A 6222-nucleotide genomic window follows, 5' to 3' on the forward strand; every position below is an offset into this window, starting at 1 on the left:
AACCTATGCAGAAATTACTAGCTAAGAAAGAAGCTGCTGGAGGCATTCAAATGATGCAATGGCCCCCACAGAGCCCCGACCTCAACCCAATTGAACAGATCTGGGAATTGATGGATCAAAAACTTGACAAATCAAAAGTTACTTCCAAAGAAACTTTATGGCAGTGTATTAGAGATATTTGAAGTAAAATCCCAAAGGACACTTAGATTAAATATGTTGAAACAATGCCTAAAAGACTGTCTCCAGTTATTAAAGTAAGAGGGGGACACAAAATATTAACTGTACTAAATATGAAGATTAATAAATTTTTGATATTTCATCTATGATTTACCTTTTATTGTTCTTTGAAAGTAGCCTGAAATCTAATTTTTGACTTTGTCCTAATACTTTTGCACAGTACTGTAAGTAATTGGTTATAAATGATGAATGAAAGAGAAAAAATTAGTCACTGTTTCACCCAAATGGCATTCACAGAAATCTAGAAAAAAAACAGAAAGTGGGGTGTATTGCTATTGTTATGTGAACCACTAGGAAGTTCACCTTACAGGACTTAGGAGAAATATAAAAAGAATGGTTCGTTGTTATGGGAACCAATAGGAAGTTGAGAGTATATAAATCCAGGAGAAAAACAAAAAGAAGGATGTACTGTTTTGTGAAGCACTACGAAGTTGATGGTGTAGGAATTTAGAGAAGTAACAAAAAGTGAAGTATATTGTTATGTGAACCAATAGGAAGTTGAGAGTGTAGGAATCTAGGAGAAAAACAAAAAGAAGGATGTACTGTTTTGTGAAGCATTACGAAGTCGATGGTGTAGGAATTTAGAGAAGTAACAAAAAGTGAAATATATTGTTATGTGAACCAATGGTAAGTTGAGAGTATATAAATCCAGGAGAAAAACAAAAAGAAGGATGTACTGTTTTGTGAAGCACTACAAAGTCAATGGTGTAGGAATTTAGATTGGTAAACAAAAAGTGAAGTATATTGTTATGTGAACCAATAGGAAGTTGAGAGTGTAGGAATCTAGAAGTAGAGTGGGCTTCTTTGATAGATTGTTTAGTTGAATGTATGGCAATTGCCTGTTGTAGAAACAAGTGTAGAGGATGATGTTTCAAAAGTCTTCCACCTTTCGTCTTCAGGGGGAAGATTTTTGAAAGTCATCCTCTACACTTGTGTTTCTACAACAGGCAATTGCCATCCATTCAACTAAGTGGGGTTCATTGTTATGTGAACCAATAGTAAGTTGACAGTGCAGAAATCTAGAAGCAAGATGGGGTTCATTATTATATGAACCAATAGGAAGTTGAGAGTATATAAATCTGGGAGAGAAGTAAAGTGGGCTTCATAGATGCTTTTGTTTAATGAACACCAAAAACAAGTTTTTAATAGTTTAAAAAGATCATTGGATAGAGATATTTGTGCAGAATGAGTGATAGTGTTGTTAGTGTCGACTTAGTGCAAAAAAAGTACCTATAAAGAGCAGTAGTGATGGTGGTAGTATTTTTAGAAGGAAAAAAATTATCCATTTTATAGATACTGAAATTTTTGATATTTTTTAGGAGGAAAAATGTATTTTATGCTGGTTAATGGTTAAAGTTTTCTTCTGGTCTGATCAAAACTATAAGCTGAACTTAATATAGCTATTTCTCTTTTGGTTTTTTCGTGGGTAAGAAAGATCACTTAATGATTACCAGTTGGAATTTTGAATGGGTAGGAAGATGTGAGCATGCTAATTTCTCACGAAAAGGAGAATCACTAAAAGAAGCCAGCTATTACTGCAATATTGTGTTTTAAATATGTTTATTTAATTCTAGCCATGTGCTAAATTTTTCTAACATTCAGAAATTTTGTGTGATTTTTGTCTTTCTATTTTGTGTTGACATAAGTGGGTTATATTAGAATTGAAGTACGTTTAATGATGTTGCTTAAATTCTGCTTATAATAACTGTATTTAATACTATCTGCATATGAATAAATTAACATTTCAGGTAGAGATGTCTGGGAACAACACAGAGACTGTGGCAGTAAACTGTGAAAAGGAAACTGTTGTGGACACTTGTGAAAAGTGAGATTGTAACATCACAACTGTTGTGAATTACCTGAAACTGAAACTCACAGCCCTGTTCATTTGTGTCATGTAACATTTTTATTTGTTGTGTGTAATTATCAGGGTTAGGTCTGCGAATTTGTGAACTATTTGAAAATTTTAGGAATCATCACAGTTTGAACCATAATTTTTTAATTGATAACATGGTACAAAACACAAACCATAGAGAAAATCAGGACACATTTTTGTGTGATACATGTACTGTGTTAATTGGATTTGTTTTTATACATATTTTCTGTGCTGTTCAGGTTTTCCAGCAGTATTCCATGAAAACATTCACAGTTAACTTTTGTCCAGTAATGATTTTTTTTTTAGTTTCAGAATATTGTATTCCAGTTGTAATTGTAAAAGAGAGTGAACACTGATTTGTTTTGAAGCTTGTTTTCAATGTTTTACTTCTTTTGTGGTATGGTAGCCTGGCTGTTGAATTTAGTTCACAAACAATGTTAATACTTTTGTAGTTTTCAGTGAAATCACTTAATCTATTTAAGAAAAGATTAGATAATACTCTTATTGGTAATAACTCTGAAACATTTTCTTTTCTACAAAGTTTGAAACTGCTATTCCACTTCGATAAATTTGTGTAACATCTTTCAAAATGGTTTGATGTTTAAAATACTAAAATCTGTATGAAACTTCATGTTTTGTAATGGGAAGGTGAATTTGTGATAATAGATATTTTAATGGAAGAATGGTGATAACAATAATAATAGCACTTACATTTTTACACTGACTGTAATTAATCACTAATTTAAGTGAAACATGTTAGCATTTTAAAGTTTGGATTTTCACTAGTCAGGACTCCGTAAAAAAAAAAGTGTATAAAATGTGTTATTTGCTGTGCAAGTTGACCTAATCTAACTCTGTGACTAATGCATCTCTCATGTTCAGAGGTAATACACCATTTTATTCAGAAGCATAGTCTCTAATAAAGAGTTATTCCACAAAATTATCTGCAAAAATATATATAAGAAAGTTTTGTAATTTTTCCAATTATTAAACAACTGGAATTGATGATAAAATGTAAAAGGTTATATTGTGTTTATCGAAACTGGTTGTAACAACAATGTATGTAAGATAAGCTTGGTTTCACATAGAATGCTGCTGTGTATATTATCATCAGATAGTTCTTTTTTCTCACAAATTTTTCTTTCATTCTGTATGCCTTTATTGTTCATGTAGGTTTTTGGTCCCACCTTCGAGGTGCTGACTTCAATAAACACCAGGTGAAAGTGATCAGTCGCTAGTGGTAATTCTTTTCTTATAGCTTCTCATGTAGATATTATAAAGACTATTGCAAACTTATTTTATTTGCCTTTTTTTTTAAATGAACTTCATATATATTATTAGAATAAAACTAACGCGTGGATAGTACTTTATCGTTTAAATAACTAAAGACAGTTAAAAGCCCTTGTACTAAATCATAGGAAAATATATTTTACTCCAGAGATAATGACCAGATAAAACAATACACTAGGTCACACAAAGCTGGATGAAAATAAAGTAACATAAAAATAAAAAGGTATGTATATTAGATGCTGAAAATACACAAATTAAAAGTTTGACCTCCATATTTTAATGTATAAAATGAAATTAATCATTCACAAAAACCTCAGTTATTTGGGGGAAATATTTATTGATCCTGTATGTTTATTGGGCACAAGAACAAAAATAAAAGTTCTCACTAATGAAGGGTTAAAGCAGATTTTCCATCTCTTGAAAACTGTATGAAAAATTCCACTTTTATAAAAAAAAAATAAAAAATTCTGTTTTGTGGTTGAATGACAGCTTTGTTTTGTGTGTGTGTGTGTGTATATTGTTAATATATGTTTCTTAAGGACATCACCTTTTCCTTTTCAGGTTCTTGGTAGTTTTATAATATGTATAACATATGCAATATTTTACTTTATTTTTCAAATAGTTTTTTAATTGTAAATTCCTGTGGTTTAATGTCCTCCAAAAGGCAGTGTATATGTGTGAATGGAAATTTGTCTGATATTTTTTTTTTCTTGTGTGTTTGTGTATAAGTAGCAACACAGTTGTGTCACTCATATATGTATATGAATTTTAGGGTACTTATGATTACATATTAAGCTTAACTTGTTCTCCATGTTAAAATGTTAAATCAGAGCTATTATTATTAATTGTTCATTCCTGTCAGCTGAATTAGTATATTAGATCGTGAAGCTTCATCTCTGTTCCTGAATTATGATGTTTGTGTGTGAGAGAGATTGTAATAGGTATTATATAGAATATTTGGCATGAGTGTCTAAAATCTTACCTGAAAATATTTTTAACATATATTACATTTAGTTGTTTTGGTGTAAAGATTTTTTAACTGTTACTGTTTGAGTGCACAGGTTGTTATGTAAAATAACCAGTAGTACATGTCACAATTTTCATGAAGCTGTTACCATGTGTGTTAATTATTCTGTATAGATAATATTGCAATGAGTAATATTTATGAAAGTGTGAGAAAAGAGAAACAACTTTAATTTGTGTCTTGTTTTGTGGAATGTCTGTTTAGTAATACAGTGTTTTTATGCTTGTGTGAAAATAGTATTAAACTCAACCCTGTTTTTTGAAACAAAAGTTGAAAGTTTTATTCCTACCTCACTTTAGGCAGACCTGTTAGACGTTTTTACATCATCAGGACCAACCATCCAGTATGGTCAGACTGCAGACAGTCTCACCTTTTTCAGGTAGCCACTAGGCACAGGAGTTATTTTATAGGAACTAACAATTTGATTATTATCAATTGATATAATATTTCAGAAAACTGTTCTGAATACTTGTCACTGTGTCATCAAAATTTCTCATTTAAATATGTTTTTCTGTTACTTATATGTATACTTTTAGAACAACATAAGTAAGCTTATTGTAATACATAGTGTACCGTGTACCATATGTTATGCAGCAGTGAACTCAAAGTTATTCTGTAGTAACATAGGTATAGGTGGAGAAGTTGCCCCATGGCCAAGAGGTACGCAAACCCAAATGGACCAGTGAAAATTATAGTTTTTATACAAAAGGAAAAAATGATAAAATAAGAAATGATAAAATAGGATCCGAAAATGAGGAAAGAAAATAACAATAATTCTTTTATCTCTGTATTCAGTATATATTGAACAAGCTTTCAATACTTCTTTTAGTTACCTTCAGGTTAATTTACATGCAATAGATATAAATTTTTGCAGAATAGTAACTACATTTGTCAATAAAATTAGTGAAGTACGATGTAATATACAGAATTACTATAGCTCAAAAACTTTTGTAAGAACCTTTTACAAAAATTTTTTATAATTTTATAGCAATAAATCCATCTCAAAGAGATTTATTAATTTACCCACAGTATAAAAATTTAAAACAGAAATTTTGGCAATATTGTATTGGGATTTATGAATGGCCCCATTGATACTAAAAAAGTACACATTTTACTCTGTCTGGCTAACCCTAATTTCTGTTGATTTTGAGAATATATATACAAGAGAAGTTTCTTGTAATGGTAATCATTATTAGATTACAATAATTTCAAAACTGTCTTATAATTTATCGTATGAAAAATATTTTGATGTGAAATGACTAGATTTCAAAGGAAAAGCCAGGAAATAAAGGAAATTGTTGTGTATGTGCATTCTTGGGAGGGGAGTTAGTAAGTAGAGGGTTGGTAAACCATAGAAAAATGTTGCCCAATGTCTTTCATTTCCTTGCTGCACCACCTGAAGTTTGGCCCACCATTTAACTTGTTTCTCTCAAAAACATGGATTCTGTTAGTGGCTATGAATGTAGTGAGACTTATAATTACTTTTTTTGTAATTTTAATATATTTTAAAATGAAATAAGATGAATACAAGGCTCTTCTTTTTCCTTTTTTTTAATAACACATTTTTTAAAATCCACAGTAATGTTTCCGGTATTATCCTTTTTAAATCGGTACATTCTGTGATTTGGTATGTCCTGTTATGTTGTCTGATATACTATTTCAACCAAGAGTTGAGAATGGCTAGATGTTTTAATATTAAAACACTTTTTTTAAGTTGAGGTTATAGCAGGGATTCCCAACCTTTTTATTCCTCTGTACCCCTTGGCCTTGGGCATTCTGACAGGTTCCCATGTAT

At 30.6% G+C, this 6222-nt stretch overlaps 1 protein-coding gene across 2 annotated transcripts in view; it reads left to right on the forward strand.

Annotated features, from left to right (window-relative positions):
- Window positions 1-6222, forward strand: part of LOC106459870 (serine/threonine-protein kinase PRP4 homolog) — a 96013-nt gene that overhangs the window by 80268 nt on the left and 9523 nt on the right. The window contains exons 15-17 of one of the 2 annotated variants that reach the window (XM_013919543.2): window positions 1986-2062; window positions 3287-3353; window positions 4727-4806. The gene's annotated coding sequence lies outside the window, so the exon portion shown is untranslated. Of the gene's footprint in view, window positions 1-1985; window positions 3354-4726; window positions 4807-6222 lie in introns of both variants that reach the window. The other variant, XM_022386430.1, reaches the window with a different exon arrangement.

This window comes from Limulus polyphemus, unplaced genomic scaffold (assembly GCF_000517525.1).
Source record: "Limulus polyphemus unplaced genomic scaffold, Limulus_polyphemus-2.1.2 Scaffold671, whole genome shotgun sequence".
NCBI classification, from domain to species: domain Eukaryota; kingdom Metazoa; phylum Arthropoda; class Merostomata; order Xiphosura; family Limulidae; genus Limulus; species Limulus polyphemus.